Consider the following 16,046-nt stretch of genomic DNA (forward strand, 5'->3'; position numbering starts at 1 on the left):
GTACCCAGCTTGCTGTTTGCAAGGGGGGAGTGGGCCCCTCAATGAGCTGTTCAGCTCAATCCTGTTTGTTGGATGGGCCTTCGCACCACTGTTCATGCCACCCCTGCCTGCTTCCCTTCCTATCCAGGTCCCCACTGCCATAACTCACTGTACCATAGCTTCATGAGGCTGGCCGCAATGAGGCAGGGAGATCCAAAACTTGGTCTGCAGGTGGTCATAGCAGTAGAGTACAAGGTGCTCACCTGCTGAAGGTGCCCACTGTGAAGTTTGTAGCATCCCTAATGAGTCAAGCAGAGTTAAAGTGTTTGGTTAGTCCATAACTTTAATGAAATGCTGGACCGTCGACTAAAAACAACGAGTAGAAACAATCTGTTTTTCAGTTGACATAGTGCGAACTACGGTGTCCCTTGCTGATAAACTCAGAAAATACTGGGATGGATCCAACCATCCTCCAAGCAGCCTTCCTCCAGCCTAAGTGGCCTTCTTAAGTGGCTCCAACAAAAGAGCTACGTAATTTGGTGTAAATCCCTTTAGATCAGAAAAGGCCTTCAAACTTGAGCCAAAAAGAAAGGTGGGGTATAAGTATTTTAATAAACAAACTTTGCCCAGTGGAGCAGTAGGTACTGGTAGGATCCACCTTACAGAGTCAAATCCCTACATTTTATCTTCTGGCTCAAATCATAGTTTTGATCACATTTGCTTGTATATACAGGGGGGAGCTTTGGATTGGTATTTAGCATATCAAAGAATACAGTAGAGGGATGCAGTGAAGATGATGTGAAGGACAGGATTAACAGAGATGCTGATATCATACGGGAACAGATCCAGGGCTCCTGGACCTCCCCAGTCCTTTCTGAATGGAAGCTCCAATAACTAGTGGTAATGTCTCTCTTTCTTAGTTCCTGTGCCTCAGTCTTGGGTGAAATGTCTGAGACAAGTCTAAAATGTGGGGCATCTGCATTCTAAAGCCAAAGAGAGACAATGCTCTTAATTTTTCCATTCAGTATATTTGTTTCTGCAGCTTCTTGGCTAAAGATTTTCCTCTCGGCAGCATTTCAGCTTCTTAGCCTGCAGGTGTGCATTGCCCCTTCCTTGGCTGACTGAAGGGTAGCAGATGGTAGAAAAGACAGCCATTTATTTTCTGGAGTCCTGACATCTTTGTCCTCATTCTGGCACCAGGGTATGCTAGAATGAAACTGAGAATTAGATCTAGGCTTTTAAAGAAACAGTAATCACCAGGGACCTAGCCAACCTAGCAGTTCGAAAGCAAGAAATTACAAGTAGATAAATAGGTACCACTTTGGTGGGAAGGTAACAGCGTTCCGTGCACCTTGGTGTTTAGTCATGCCCGCCACATGACCACGGAAATGTCTTCGGACAGCGCTGGCTCTTCGGCTTTGAAACGGAGATGAGCACCGCAACCCTAGAGTCGGATTCGACTGGCTTTCGAGCAAGGGAACCTTTACCTTTACCTTAATCACCAGGAAGGTAGGTCTAGGGGAGTACCACTGGAGTAAGAAAATAAATAACTAGTTTCCCTAGCCTTTAATCAAGGCCATATGGCTTAAACGGCAATGTTTTGTGATGGTGGGCTTTCAGATTCTGAAGGCAAGCTGTCTATCTGTATTAGTGACTGATGAGTACTCTATTATGATGGCAGCAATCCTCAAGCCAGCTAACATGGGCAAGATTACCATAGGTCTCTGAGGACTGCATCCATTGAACATTTGCTTGAACGTATGCCGTATCAAGAAATTACTTTGGTCCTTGAGAAACAGAAATTTAATCCAGTTATCACAGCTTCAAACTGAAAAGCATTTTCTGGTCTACCACCTCTTGAACCCATCTTCATCCACTCCTTTATCAAGCCTGCCTTCCCTCTTCATCTTTGTTCTGACTATCCAACATAGATCCATACGGCTTATTGTTGGTTTCATATAGCAACCCATGCACTGTAAGTCATACAATGAACTCCAACTTCTAGCTCCCATGACCTTCTCTGCTAAGAGATAAGTGTGCTGTATCATCATGCCACTTACTTGCCTATAAATAAATGGTTATGGAATGCTATATAACCCCTGACTGAACTTTTGGTGGTACAAAACCCCTTTTGTCTAAATGAATTTTCTTCCTTCTATCTGAATGCAGTTCTCTGAGCCAATATAATCCCATGTAAAGGGATTCCTCTCTTCCTGAACATCTGCAAATTTGAATAGTTGGACTGTTCCCCGGCTAATTTGTATAAGTGAGGCTTGGCTTTGGTGGTTAGTAGTCTACAGACAGGGGAAGGTTTAACTGAGAATTATGTTCAATAGGAGATCCAATTTAATGCATATTGGTAATTTCTTAAGCAAAGCACTGAGAAGTTGAACAGATTGAAATGTTACTGCCCCCAAATGGAGGTCAACACAAAGTGGTGAGCCATGTACGGGCATACCATTTAAAAGCCCCTTATTCTGGGACCAGCTCACATACATGTGATAGCTACATGCCAATGTGCCTGTTGCCAGGGCTCTGTGCCAATGGAAAGCAAGCTGATGGTGCATACACAGAGGTCAGTGCATGGGGCATTGGGCTTCTAGAAGTTGCACCTATGTGGAATGCCAGCATGGCTAAGCTTGTTTTGGTGGGCTCCTCCTTTATAGGCCATTACCTATAAAGTTTCCTTTAATGTGACACTCAGATGTATTTTTTTTTAAAAATGTAGATCCTGTCTTTCCCATAGCTCAAGTCAACTTATAAATTCACAAAATACCTATAAAACAAGATATTCCTAAAATTCTCCCAGTATACCCCCCTTGCCTCCTTAGATCATTGGTGCAGGGCCTTCTACAGGTGCCTGACCCGCAAATCGCCCACTTATCAACCGTCAGGGCAAGGGCATTTTCCATGGTTGCCCCTTCTCTCTGGTGGAAGTTGATGCCCTGAAGGAACTTCCAGCATTCTGTAGGGCATGTCAATCTGTTTTATTTCATGCAGTCTTTCGTTAACATTACAAACCACGGAGCTGACCAGTTGTTCTAATTTCTCTGAGTAATTGGTCAATGTTTTAATTGATTTATTGTTCTATTTATTGCATTTATTTATTCGTGCTGTATTTGTATTTACTGTATTTTTTTAAAATGTTGTAAGCCAACATAGTCCCCTGTGGGGAAAGGGTGTGAGGTATATATTAAATGATTAATTAAATAAAATAAACTGAGCACCTGTAAAAAGAGCAGCATATTTGAAGGACTGTCTCTTTGCATATGTCCCTGTGTGCCAACCATGGCCTTCAGGCAGCCATTTGTTGGCTATCCCACCATGTAGGGTGGCCCAACAGGCATATGCCAGAGCTTGGGCCTTTTTGGTTGTGGCTCCTGCTCCATGGGATGGGCACCCCAAAGAGGTGAGAGGGGGCCCTCTTTGGAGATCTTCAGGAGGCTCTGTAAGGTTTGCTTGTTTGCCAGGGCTTTTGAGGAGGTTTAATTGACAGACATCTTTTAAATGGGGGGAGAGATATGGAGTTTATTATTTTATTCTGGTTTCAATTGGGATTTTTTTAAAAAAACTATTATTATAAGCAGCCTTGAACCACGAGGAAAGGCGTGGAATAAACATTTTAATAAATAAACACAATAAAATAAATACCCAGTGGAGAAAAAAATAGCAGAAGGAACAGAGATTTTTTAAAAATTCAGCCTTTTCCTTTTCATCCTTCAAATGACTGTAAGAAAAAGTGGCCTTGGATGTTTTTTATGACAAGTGAATGGAAGTATAAAGCTGAAATTCTGAAAAAAGGGGGAAATGGTATGATTTCCCCAGCATTTGCTCAGATATCAACATGCTTTTTAAAAATGTGCTCCAGCTTCTTAAGTCTCTTCACTGGCAAGGCAGTGGCAGAAGGCATCCACTGTGATCTGTGGATGGTCAGATGGCAGACAGCCTTGATTTAAACCTAGTGATGCTTAATGGACATGAATACTGCTTATACAGAACAGCAATTCTATGTAACTGGGTTGCCTTCAAGTGACACACTAACACACCGTGCCAAGGGAAGGCTGCAAAGCAGACCTTTTCTCTGTCGGAGCTGGACAAATACCAGATTGTGGCACAGGAACACTTAACATCAGGCTGAAAATTGACAGGGTTGTTGAAGTCATACAGGATTCACTGAATCAGAGTTGCCTTCAGTTTTGAATGAAATGTTATCTGTTACCTTGGATGGATAAGCCCCACGATATATAAAATGCTGTAAACACCAGACATGCAGAATAGTCTCATTGGTGTGTACGCGTCCAATTCAAGTGTATACCAAAGGAAATCTGGCCACCCCTTAACCACTGTTAAGTGCTTCCCACTTGAATACTGGTGATAAGTCCAGGCTTTATTTTTCTTTCGATGAGAAAAAAGGTGCAGGACACATGGTGTCTATGTAATGTTTGTCTTATTTGCAAGTGTATGGAAAAAGCACAATGGATGTGAATAGACTGCTACAGTGTCAGACCCCTGTGAGATATGCAGTCGGTACAGGTGTAAGCCAACTTGTGTCAGAACTGGTGGGCATTGGCACGAAGCCCACTATTATACCCATTTCAAACTAACCCCCCTATGCCATGGTCCAATCACACTGGTCATCCATCCTGTCAAGCTGATGCATGGTCATTACTCCCCCCACCACCTGCGAACTATAAAGTGCAGGGGTCATTTCCTGCAGGAGCGCACAGGAGCGGAGCTCCAGCAGTAAAGAGCCCAGGCAGTAAAGAGCACATGCAACAAGCCCCACCCCCTGCTCCCAGCAGCCCTCAGTCAGAGCAAGAAACAGCCCGGTAAGCTGCAGAGCTCCCCCCCCGGCCCAAAACAGTCCAGTGGCACCTTTAAGACCATGTTTTATTCAGGTAGAAGCTCTCCCTCCTCTGAGAGGAGAGATCTGCACGTTCCCCCCCCCCAATAGATAGCAATCCAAGACAGTCCAGTGGAGCCTGAGCGGTGGGTGCTGCCTTCTGACACACTTCCGGTGATGTCAGGGGGTGTGGCATATGCAAATGAGTTATGCTAATGAGTTGTGCTAATGAGCTCCTGCACCTCTTTTTCTACGAAATGACCCCTGACAAAGTGTATCTATAGCAGTGCTCCTGGCAGCAAAGGCTTCAAGGACACTTCGTCTTCTCTCCTCGGGAGGCCATTTGGGGAATTGTTACAAGCATCTAGCAAAACTCGTTCCCACACATTCCTTCCCCCAATCACTCCCCCCTTCCAGCTCAAAGTGAAAGCATCACAGAGAACAGAAATCAACATGGCAAATGAAGTACTGAGTTTGACATACAGTAGGCAGCAAAACCAGTAATCCTGCATGAGGCAGAACAACAGTGTGAACCCCAGCAACCTGTCCTTGAAATTTGTCAGGAGAAAACAGGAGCCCTCTTTTTAGATCCCTTAAATTGGCACTGGAGACTGTGTAACAGTGAACAATAATTAAGATTTTATTTAATAGGCAGGGATGGTATGGGGTAGTCAGGAATTGGAAAGGCTGAGGTAAACATTGTTGGTAAAACAGTTGTCAGGAGGGCGAGGGACCGCCCCTCCTTCCTATGCAGGAAACCAACCTAACATTACTAGACAGGAACAGAGAGTCCGGCCCTTTCCTGGAAGTCCGGGGATCCTGGCCCAACTCCCATGCAGAGGGGGACCGGCCAGAAAAGGGGGAGGAAAAGGAAGACCGACTGGCTGGGCATTTCAGCAAGGCTCAGACAGGGCACGAGATGGTTGGTGAGATGATGAGTGTAAAGAACATGTCATCAATTCTAATGGCATGGCTAGGTTCCTTTAAGATGTGGGAGGTGGGGAGTCCAGGGAGGCTGAGCAGCTGTAATAAAATGGGAATGCAGGTGGAGCCAAGGAGGAATGGTTGCAAGGTGGGGCGTATAGAGAGAGAGGACGGAGCTGCGGGCTGAGAAGGCCCTGGCACAACCCTTGAGCATACTAGGTGAAGTAACTTGAGAGTTCACATGTCTGAGGCGACCCTGAAGATCTCTGACTCATTCCCCAGCTGCCCTGAACCCCATCAAGTTTTTCTAATAAGGGAGTTTCCGGTTTGTGGATCAGCGATGATGGTTGCTCTCCCCGGACCTCAGGGGAGTGACTCGCACACCAGTGGTATGGGGGGGGTGCTACCTCAAGTAGCACTCACACGGAGCCTTTGTGAAAGGCTCCAGGCCATAGGGCTTTTGAGGGGCAGCCTCTTCGATGGCTAAATGCTGGAGAATTGAGGCTTCCCTCTGCCCTGATGGTCCTGCTGTGTGGCCTTCGGGCACAAGCTGTTTCGACCAGGACAAGCGCTGGAGATCGAGCGGAATATCGTTTACTGTGAGCGAGGTCAGAAAAATGACCGACAATGAACGTGAGTTCAAAATAAACGGAACATTTTAAAAGCGAACTACCCGCTTCCTGTTTCTAGCACAAAACTTACCAGTTCTAAAAAAGAAACAATACTTTCTAGATTTTGACAAAATAATAAGACCCTTAGTTTGGTATCCAAAAAGAGCACGAATCAAACTAAAGATATTACAGGATAAAAAAGAGAGAGGTGGCATGGGATTTCCAAATTGGCAACTATACTTTCAAGCAGCAGCAATGGTATGGATTAAGGACTGGATACAGCTAACAAACTGGAGAACACTCCACTTAGAAGGCCACGACCTGTATATGGGGTGGCATGCGTACCTGTGGCACGGGAAAGATAAAATCCATTCAAACTTTCACACACTTCATTAGAGCGGTATTAATTAAAGTGTGGGAAGAAATGAAACATAAATACTATACAAGAATCCCAAGATGGGTGTCTCCTCTTGAGGCGTTTATAAACACTAAATTAATGACGAAAAAAAGGCTGTACCCTACGATGTATTACTGGACGAAAACAATAAATTAAGATCGCTAGAAAGATTAACGGAAAAAAATATACACCTAACATGGTGGGAGAAAATGCAAGTACAAGATAGGTATAATAAGGATAAAAGTGGGGAATTTGTAAACACTAAAACGGATTTGGAGAAAATATGGCTGTCTTCCAACGACAAACTTATCCAAAAAATTTACAATTTCCTCTTACATGACTATCTGCATGACGAAAATATAAAAAATACTATGATCCTTTGGATGAAGGATCTGGGAAAGACTATTCAGATGGAAGACTGGCAAAAGGTCTGGAAGTCAATGAAATTAATGAGGGCAGTAGCATTTAAGGAAAATATATTTAAGATATTCCATAGATGGTATTGGACTCCAGAAAAGTTAGCAAAAGCATATAAAACAACGAATAAAAATTGTTGGAGATGCAAAACTAACGTAGGGACATTTATCCACATGTGGTGGAACTGCGAAAAAGTATTTAGCTTTTGGAAATGTGTAAATAATCTAATTGGAGAAGTGCTGCATATAAATTTAAGACTATGTCCGGAGACGTACCTGTTAAATATAATCCCAAATGAATATAAAGGGAAAAATGTTTATATGTTAACGTATATGCTCACAGCGGCTAGAATTCTGATCGCTAAGAATTGGAAACAAGAAACGATTCCTAAAAGAAAGGAATTAGTTGAGAAACTTATGGAGGTCGCAGAAATGGACAAACTAACAGTGATTTTACAAAGGAAAGACGATAAGGTGTTTAAAGAAAGATGGGCAGATTTCTATAAATGGGCAAAGGATAAAACTTTGTAATAGACTCGCCAGGATGTGTAAATTACAAATGTATAAGATGTATATCTTATTCCATGTTGGAAAACCTAAATAAAATGTTTTTTTTAAAAAAAACGAACTACCCCCCCGGTGGGAAAAGCGGAGTGCAAAGAGGGACGCCTCTTATGCGAATGGACAGATAAGCGTAATGAAGAGGGCAGGGGGGGAAATAAACAGTGATTTTGTGTGGAGAAACTTACTTGAGCGCTGACAGCGAGGTGACGATTTTTCGAGTCCGTGTGAAGCGGTTTGGAATTATAAACAATCGTATAAAATGGTGGCTTCACAAAGAAAGTTTAAAGTGAAACTGGCAGGTAGTCAGAGCCCAAAACCAGAAGGGGGAGCAGACGTCATGAAAATGTTAATGGATATGCTCAAGCCGGTGATGGAGCAACTTGATAGTATTAACCAGCAACTGACCTCGCTGAATCAAAACTTCACATCCCAGCAGCTGCAACTGGCAGAAACGGCGCAGAAGGTGGAACAAACAACAGTGAGAATTAATGAAATAGACACCACAAACAAGAAAATGAAGAAAACAATGGGGGAGGTTGAAGCAAAACAAAACTTCCAAGAAAACCGTTTGCTACAGCTACAAATGGAAAAAGCTAACATGATCCTCAGATTCCAGGGAGTTCCTGAATCGCAAATGGAGGATCTGAGGAAACTGCTCAGTGAGATCATAGCTCCAGTAATAGGCTTAACAGCGGATGAACTGGTAAAAGAGATGAAGACTGCTTATAGGGCATACTCCAATTATATAAAAAAATAGCCTCCCTGGAGAAATTGTGGTCAGATTCTCAAGAAGACAGACCAGAGAGATGCTATTTTAAAAGCGACTTCAGCAACTCCACTGAAAATGGGGGATATAAGCATTAAAACTTTAAAAGACATTCCATTTGAAATTCACCAAAAGAGGGAAAGCTATAAGGACTTAATTTCTTTTCTTCAAACCAATGGAATTTTGTACAGGTAGGCAATCCCAGAGGGTGTCATCTTTAAATAAAATCAATGACAAAAGAGAAAAAATTGACTCCACTTCCAAAGCCAAAGAATTTCTGAGATGCCAGTTGGGAATGAAAGAGGAATCCAAAGATGAAGAATCGAAATCAAGTGACTCTGCTACCTCTGGAACGGAAGAGGACTCTGCTGTAGAAATGGGTGCAGGCGCAGCGAAAGTGACATATGATTTCAGAGACAGAAAACTGAAGTAAAGGCAGAAGGACTCTGAAAATTGCCTTTTGAAGCAACTAACACAAAGATGCTCAGAATGTTATCTCACACAACTAACATACTAACATTGAAGCTGAGAGAAACAAGGACTCTTCAAGTATATTGTTGTACTAACATTTTTATTAATAACATTTAGACTAACACGGATATGATCTCCTCCTCTTGGGTTTTTAGTGTAGTGTGGTTATCTATCCTTTATCCTTAGATGTTAGCCCCCTCCCTTGTATTTTCTTTGTAGTTTTGTAGTCTTATAAAAAAATAATAAAAATATCCCTCCGGGGATGCAAAAAAAAAAGTTTTTCTAATAAGGAAGGACAGCTAGATTCAAGTCTAATAGCACCTTAGAGACCAAGAAGATATTTGGGGTATGAGCTTTTGAGAGCCAAAGCTCCTTTCACCTGATTCCCTTCAGATCACTTCTAAAGCTCATGTCCAAGATATCTTGTTGGTCTCTAAGGTGCCGCTGGACTTTAATCTGGCTCTTCTATAGCAGACCAACATGGCTACCCTCTGACTATCAATATCTATCAATAAGGAAGGAATGACTTGTAAATAATTGTTAAGTTAATTGGTGTCATTTGTTAATGTTTTAGCACTCTCCCTGATTGTACCCATCACTGATGGCTCTTCTATAGCAGACCAACATGGCTACCCTCTGACTATCAATATCTATCAATAAGGAAGGAATGACTTGTAAATAATTGTTAAGTCAATTGGTGTCATTTGTTAATGTTTTAGCACTCTCCCTGATTGTTGCAATCACTGATTTTCTAGCAACTCAGCTCATGCAGCCCCGGTAGCTGTGGGAAGTGAATGCTGAATCCAGCAAGATCTGCTTGGGGCATGGGGCATGGTTAAGAACATAAGAGAAACCAATGTTGGATCAGGCCAATGGCCCATCCAGTCCAACATTCTGTCACACGGTGGCCAAAAATACCAGGTGCCATCAGGAGGTCCATCAGTGGGGCCAAGACACTAGAAGCCCTCCCACTGTTGCCCCCCCAAGCACTAAGAGTACAGTGCATCACTTGCCCCAGACTGAGAGTTCCTATCTATACCTTGTGGCTAATAGCCACTGATGGACCTCTGCTCCATATGTTTATCCAATTCCCTCTTGAAGCTGTCCATGCTTTTAGCTGCCACCACCTCCTGCAGCAGTGAATTCCATGTGTTCATCACTATTTGGGTGAAGAAGTACTTCCTTTTATTACTTCCTAATCCACCTAAAATTAATGCACACAAAAGCCCCCTTTTGTGCCTGTATGGCTACTCTCTGGGCGGGGGTCGCCATAGTCAGTTTCTTTTGGCATGTCATTTGGTCCTGCTCAAGGTGGCATATAACTATAATTACCAGTTGACCTCATGAGCTATGTCACTTCACCAGTGCCTTAGGTAGCCACTGCCAGTTATTTTGTAGCCAGGATGCAAAATGTCACAGAGAACTCGAATTTAGATATGGCTGTGACTGTGACTTATTTCAAGACTATGTGATTTAGACTGAGTGGCGCGGCTCTTTAGATGGTTCAGGCATAATCTCTGAAAGGCACAGAGAGCTTGCTCTCTACTGTGGTAATTCTCAGAAGTTGAGGGGAAACTGGCAGGGGAGACAGCTGAGTCCGGAGTTTTTTTATAGCATTACTGTAAAATCCGGGAGTTGTTTGTGTTCCACTTAATTTAAAATTCTTATTGGAGGGATAAAATTGACTTATCTCTTTAGGCAGGAGAAGTTTTTTGGTGAATAATTTTATCTCACTAGAATTTTCACAACACATACTTGAGTTTATGTGACTCCCGTCTGCACAAAAATAAATATGCTTTTTGTTGCCAGTTTTTGTATCCAGATATTTCTCTTTCTCTCTCTCTCACACCCCAACATTAAAGAACTAAATTTGATAATTATTTATTACAACCCATTATATCCTACCTTTTTTGTACTGAAATGGATCCCTAGGATGCGATATAATGCATTAATTTTTTTAAAAAAACACTTATTGTAACCTGCCCTCTACAGCCATTCCTGTGATGGAAAGGCAGGTTATGAATTGTCTTTTAAAAATTCAATGTTTTAATGTACCTCTCATATGTGTGTGCGCGAGTGCACGCACACGCGCACACGTGCATGCATGAGAGAGAGAGAGAGAGAAATTTCACACATTTAATGGAGGTTTATTGATTTCTTTACAAGTCAAGCCAGTTAAGCAACTGTTACTCTGAAATGGGCATAAGTATTTCTTTTCAGTACCATGGACAGCTCAGTGCGCTGTGAGTGTATGGCTTTTGCAAGTGCTTTGGTGGTGTAAGGTTTATTCTCTTCAAGCTTTTCTTTAAATGTGTGTAACTTAGAATGAGGTCCAGGCCTGCAGGGTGTTCAGTCTGCATTCAGGTGGGAAATGGAGTGGAGTAAGAGCAATCAGGTACAGGGACAGATTGTCAAATGAGATATGCAGATGAGGCAGAAAGGCAGGTAGCAGTGGTGGAACAAAGGAGGCAAAGCCGTCTTGCTTCAATAAAAAAGGAGTGGATCTTCAAGAGGGGGAGGAGAGGAACTACCTGGTGGCAGAAGCTGCTTCAGTGACAGGGGCAGCAGGACAGGAAGCATAAAGGAGAATGCAAATAAGGAAAAGATAGGATGGAAATCAGTGGCTCTCAAATGTTTAGCCTCAAATCTTTGATTCCAAGCTTGATGAGCTATTCCACTTTTTATTCTATAGATGTATAACCAACTGTGCTTTTCATTCAGTTTGTGCCTAGGTGGTAAAAGCTGGGTTTTGCAGAGGATTTTACACCCCCAGCAACTTCCTGTGACCCTTTAGCTGGAGATGCCAGGGACTGAACTGGAGGCCTTATGCATCCAAATTGTGTGTCGGGCAATGGTTTAAATAGGCTTCCTGTGGTGAAATGTCCTGAGAGTTAAGATGTAAACATCGAGTCATGGACTATGCAGAAAGTGTTTTAACTTTCCCATTGCAGCCCCAAATGTCCCCCAAATTGCAGTAGAGTGGAGTCAAAGGTCTGCAGCAAGAGGGGGGACTTGGCAGCTGAAATCCCCTGCTGGACCCAACCGATGCAGTTGCTTTATGCAGAGTCAGACAATTGGCCCATCCATTCTACTACTGTCTACTGACAGCCCGGCAGCTCCTCCTTGAGATTTCTCAGTCCTGTTGCCTAAGATCCTTTAACTGGAACTGCCAGGAATCAAACTCCTGGCTACTGATGCACACAGACCATGTGCCTTGCTACTGAAGTATGTTCCCTCCCCAAATATACAGTATTTGATGAAATCACAATGAGTTGTGTCTCTGGAACTGTGAACCCATAATCGTAGCTCTCCGTCTACCCATTTTCAAGTATCCCATTGATTCTGAACTTGGTATAATTTAATTTGACACACTAAAAGTTACATGCCTAGGATCGTTTTATGGAAGTAGGGTACTTTTCTGCACCGTGAACACATCGCCACATAAATTTGGAGCAGAGATGATGTTGAATTCTGAGCCGATCGAACCATAGAAACTCCGTGTAACCTTCTACTCTGCAAACAGCTCTGTCTTATATCCATAGATGAGCATACATTTACTGCAAATCTACTTTTCCTTGCATTTGCATTTATATTTAATTGGAAAGGAACAGCTCTAAGCACGAGTCTTATCGTTTCTCTCCAATCTTGCCTGCCCCTTGGTGAGACTCTTTCGCGTAAGTTTCCTCTGCCTCAGCACAATATGCCGACATCTGTTATAACCTACTCGGACTTAATAAGACCTTTCTAATAACGTGATGAGTCTGTATCTCCATATAGCACTTTAACTTGACTCCATTAAAACCTGTTTAGTTGAACTGCGCCAAGGTGCTGGATTCTTGAGAAAGCAGTGGCTCAACTTCAATCTAGCACTGTTTTGGTAAAGTAGTAGAGATTAATATAGTACAGGTACTAAAATATTAGCCACTGCAAGGGACGAAATATTACCCTAGCATCTAACCAAATGTACTAAAAAGTCAATATGTTTTCAGCATTGCATACCTTTTCAAATGGTTTTGTTATCCTTGTTCTGGAGTGATAGGTGATTAAGTGGTGTGGGCTTGCAGTGAGAAAGCCCAAGAAACATTGGGGTGGATCCAATGTCCTTTTTTGGGGGGGGTGGAAGGATGCTTCCACTGTGGAGGAGGGATTTTTTTTGCTGATTTTCTCCCTCTCACTTCCACCTCCCCATCATACCCACTATTGTTCCTGTGGGTTTCCTGAGCCCCAGAGACAGTGTTTCAGGGGCCACAGTAGTAGGGGGCAGGCATTGAAAGTTTGTTCTGTCAGCAAAGCTTTGCTCATGCTTTGGATCCAAACCTGTTTGCCCAGTCTCCTTTTATTTAGATTTCCAATTCACAATAATGATGATTTCTTTAATTTTAACTTAGTTTTTTTTTAAATGTTACCTTTAAAGAGAGAGAACTAAAATTTGAATAATTAACTCTTAAGGCCTAATTTTTACGTCCACATGTAAGGACCCGCCTTCCCAGGGGTGGTGGTAGCTTGCAAACTATTTGCAAGTGCATAACCTGCTGCTGCTGCTGAGAACAAGCCTTTCTTTTTTCTCTGTGCTTCTGGGCATAGTTCACTGGGGCTGTGAATGTCCAGCATGATGCAGGACATTGGACTAGATGACCCTTGGGGTCCCTCCCAGCTCTATGTTTCTTTCAGATATCCTATTCAGGAACTTGCGTGAATCTGCATTGCAGAAGAGTGACAAGGATGAGGGGGAAAGGAGTAGCTCTCTTGCTCTAATTATTTTTTACTGTTAATTGCATGGACTCTTGTATCTTGCTGGAGGCACACCCCTGTGTGTGAGAATCAGTGCGCATCATCCAGAGAGAGGATTGGATCCAGATTCAATAGGCAGTTTCTACTGACCCCCCCTTCCTGTTGTGCCCCCCCCATCTCAAGGTCCCCTATCTCCATGGAGCAGCTTCTTATGGAGATCAATGGGCGGGGGGGGATTTCCATTCTGCTGGTGGAAGGTTTAGTCAGGATCCAACCTAGTTTCATAAAATGGCATTGAGGAAGTCCCATGTTTGAGAACATGGCAGAAAATAGAAAAGGCAACTCGGGGGGGGGGGGGCTGTTTTCTTAAGTTTGGAAATTACTTTTATGTTTTGGATTTCTCTTGTGTTTAACAGAGGGGAAGAGTTACATTTTCATAAACACTTGGGACCTGCAGCCACATTAACATGTATTTCACATTTTCAAGGCATAACCCAGTCATTTGTAATCTCTGTTACTTTTGGTTCATCTTGAGAGACACAAGAAGAGGAGGAGGAGGAGAAGGAAGAGGAGGAGATTAAGTTTATACCCCACCCTTCACTCAGAGTCTCAGAGTCTCAGAGCAGTTTACAATCTCCTCCCTTCCTCTCTCTACAACAGACACCCTGTGGGGTAGGTCGGGCCATAAGAGCTCTGAGAGAACTGTCCTTGAGATAACAGCTCTGAGAGAACTTGTGAGTGACCCAAGGTCACCCAGCTGGATGTATGTGGAGGAGTGGGAAATCAAACCTGGTTCTCCAGATCCACCGCTCTAACCACTACACCAAACTGGCTCTCAAGATGGCTGAGAAAGGGTGGAGAGTCTAGTAGAGGAATCAGATAAGACCTGAATCCTCCCTAATTGCTCTTGCACAGCCCAGACCATTTTGACTTCACAGTGTGTCAAAATGTAAGGTGGGGAAACTGAGTTCAATTTCACACATAATAAAACTGATGGATATTAATAGAACAATCTGACTCCTGAGGCACATTTTAAAGGTCTAGTTGAATTTAAAATTAGCAAATACTGGTCAGGATCACTGTTAAGGTTTTGGATGGTGGGGGTGGGGTAGGTTTGGGCTTCACTTTGTAAAAATTTTCTGATTGGTAGTGTACGCATTGTAACTTGGATTCAAGGATTTCCCAAGTTTTCTCAGAGGGCTTTATTCACATGTGTATCATGATCACTTGGTTTATTCCGCTTCCATCGCTCCCAACGGCCCAAAAACTGGCTAAATTGTTCTTTCACCACGTTGTCCGCCTTCATCTTTTACCTGCTAAGGTGATATCCGACAGGGGGTCTCAATTTGTCTCAAAATTTTGGAGGGAGGTGATGAAACATATGGGGGGTCAAACAGAACGCGTAAATCAGACCCTAGAGCGATATTTACGTTGTTTTTCTAATTATCAACAAGATAACTGGTGTGATTTACTACCATTAGCTGAATATTGTTATAACAACACACTGCACAACTCAATTGATATGTCACCTTTCAAAGCTGCTTTGGGCTATGATAATCCCCCGTTACCTTTTCTGAGGGAGGATGCTCCTCTGCAGCCTACTGATGCGGGGTTGTGGTGTAAGTCTTTACAAGAATCTTGGCCGTTGTTGTGCTCTACTTTGAATGCGGCCAAAGAGGCGTACAAGAGTCAGGCTGATCGAGGAAGGGTGGAGGGTTGGGGCCTCAAGCCTGGTGATTTTGTGTACGTTTCCACTAAAAACATTAAACTCCTGCGCCCAAGCAAAAAATTGGGTTGGAAATTTATTGGGCCGTTTAAAGTACGCCGTGTTTTGAATAAGGTTGCTAGTGAAGTTTAATTGCCTAAGAATTTGAAAGCTCTACACCCTGTGTTCCACATGAGCTTGCTAAAAAAGGATCCTGGTCATTGTGCATGGCGGCCTGCCCATGCCCCTCCCCCTCCCATTGTGTTGGAAGGTGAGGAACATTTTGAGATTGATGACATTCTTGATTCCAGGTTGAAACGTGGTAAACTTTGGTATCTCATCCAGTGGGTTGACTTCGGACCCCAGCACCGCGAATGGGTGGAAGTAGGGGATATTCGGGCCCCTTACCTGCTCCAGGAGTTCCACAGACGGTTCCCGGGCAAACCGGGAGGTCTCCCGGAAAACCTCCCGGGCTAGCCGGGAGGTCTCCCGGATCTTCCGGGAGGGGGAGGTTAAGGTGCATTTTCGAGGGGGCAGTATGTCAGCTAGCTGCCATTGTCATTCCGGTTCCTGTGTAGTTCCCTTCACCCCCTCCCTCTCATTCCTTGTTTGCTTGAGTTATGTTATGTAGTCCGCGGA

This window comes from Gekko japonicus, unplaced genomic scaffold, assembly GCF_001447785.1.
Source record: "Gekko japonicus isolate JY-2015 unplaced genomic scaffold, Gekko_japonicus_V1.1 scaffold17, whole genome shotgun sequence".
NCBI classification, from domain to species: Eukaryota; Metazoa; Chordata; class Lepidosauria; order Squamata; family Gekkonidae; genus Gekko; species Gekko japonicus.